Here is a 1,981-nt window from a genome sequence, read left to right as displayed (position 1 = left end):
AGCGATAACGACAGATGGCTGGACGTCATGTTCAAATCAAGGGTATGTGACAATTACCTCTCATCACATTGATCCGGAGTGGAAAATGAAGACCTTTGTTCTGCTAACCGGAGTTTTAAATGAAGCCCATACTGGTAAAAATATTGGCGCGTTACTGCGTGAAGCCTGCATGGAGTGGAAAATCTACGACAAGAATCCTGCCATCGTCACAGATAACGCCAGGAATATGATTGTGGCCGGTGCAGAAGCCCAGTTCAGTCCACACATTACCTGCTTTGCACATACACTCAACCTTGCCTCGCAGAAGGGTTTGGGGGTGGACCGTGCTTCCAGGTTGTTGGGGAAAGTGCGAAAAATTGTTGGATATTTTCACCGCAGCCAGATTGCATGTCACGCCCTACAGGAAAAACAAACTCTGATGGATTTACCAATACATAAACTGATCCAAGACATAATCACCAGATGGAACAGTTCATTCGAAATGCTTGAACGTTTTTTGGAACAACAGCCAACTATAATGGCAACTCTGATGTCCAAGGATCTACGAAAGGGGGTCACAGATGTAGGCACGCTGAGTGAGAGTGATATTGCCAACATGGATGACATTGTTCAGTTGATGGGTCCTGTCAAAATGGCAACCAATGTGATGTGTGAAGAAGACCAGCCAACTCTCTCTGTAATTGCTCCTCTTCAAGCAAAACTGCTGAAACACCTACAGCCATGCGAAGACGACTCAACCCTGGTTGCAGAGATTAAGAGGGTGATGGCCAGTGACCTCTCCACACGCTACAGAGGCACCCAAGATGCTCTCAACATAGGTAATTAATTTGGAGTCTTAATTAAAATCAACTTGGTTAATATTTTAGGTTATTAGACTGTATTAATTTGTAAAATGCCACACCTTTGCGTTTTCAAGTTTGAATTTGAGTTGTTTTTTCATATGGAAAAGTAAACAAGATATCTGCAATACAATTCTTAGTTCATGATGGCTTTACATCATCACTGTGCCACATTTCTTTTAAACATACTAAAGTTTAATCTTCTGACTATTTTGTGTATGAGGAGGTGGTCATCACTTGCAATTTCAGGTCAACTTAATTTAATAATGCAATGAATGCAATATTCTTGTTCTTTAAACAGCATCAGCGTTGGACCCGCGATTTAAAGAACTGCCCTACCTGGAAAAAGAGGACAGAGAACAGGTCTACACAAAACTGGTTTTTGAGGCAGAAGTGTCCCACCAGGTAACTCTTCCCTTTCCTCTGCTCTTTTCTCTTCTCCCCTTTCATTTGTCCTCTCTCAAATCTCATCTGTTCTTTATCTTCCTCTAAATTTATGTGTGCAGTATTACAGAGCAGAAATTTGAACAGTTCACACATTCTTACATCAATAGATGCAAGCAATGGGAAATCAGGAGGAAGACGAGGGAAGCTCAAGCACAAAGCTGTCAGGATTCAATGAAGAGACCACAGGTGTGTTTCATGTGATACCAATAAAAGGTTGTTGTTGTTTTGTATTAATGAGAAACATGACTATATTTTGAAATATATTTCTTATATTGTAGCTCCAAATGAGTCACCTCCTTGTAAGAAGAAAGCCTTAGATGCGCTGTTTGGCGATTCCTTCACCCAAAGAGAAAGAAAATCCACAAGCGAGACAGCCAGAGCAGAGGTGTTAAAGTACCGAGCAAAAGATGCGTTGCCTTTGACTGAAAATGCCATGAAGTGGTGGAGATCTCAGGAGAAAGAGCTACCTGTACTTTCCACCCTTGCTAAACTGTACCTGTGCATTCCAGGCACCAGTGTGCCAGCAGAACGAGTTTTTAGTACTGCTGGCGACATAGTCAACGCACAGAGAAATGTTCTGCAGCCAGATCATGTTGATCAGTTGATATTTTTGAAAAAAATTCTGTAGTCATTGAAGAGTAGCCTAGTAGGTTACACTTGATCTTTTGTTGAATTTTGTTTGTTTATTAAAATGA

General features: G+C 41.2%; 1 long non-coding RNA gene across 1 annotated transcript; it reads left to right on the top strand.

Annotated features, from left to right (window-relative positions):
- Nucleotides 1-649: 649 nt before the first annotated feature.
- LOC311122483 lies at nucleotides 650-1,681 on the top strand. The gene is made up of 4 exons (XR_014612453.1): nucleotides 650-818; nucleotides 1,141-1,244; nucleotides 1,394-1,472; nucleotides 1,565-1,681. It is a non-coding gene; the product is annotated as an uncharacterized lncRNA (long non-coding RNA).
- The last annotated feature ends 300 nt before the right edge of the window (nucleotides 1,682-1,981 follow it).

Source organism: Coregonus lavaretus (assembly GCF_964263955.1).
Source record: "Coregonus lavaretus genome assembly, contig: HAP1_SCAFFOLD_1251, whole genome shotgun sequence".
NCBI lineage: Eukaryota > Metazoa > Chordata > Actinopteri > Salmoniformes > Salmonidae > Coregonus > Coregonus lavaretus.
The sequence above is the reverse complement of the archived record's forward strand: the minus strand, read 5'-3'. Positions and strand labels throughout refer to the sequence as shown.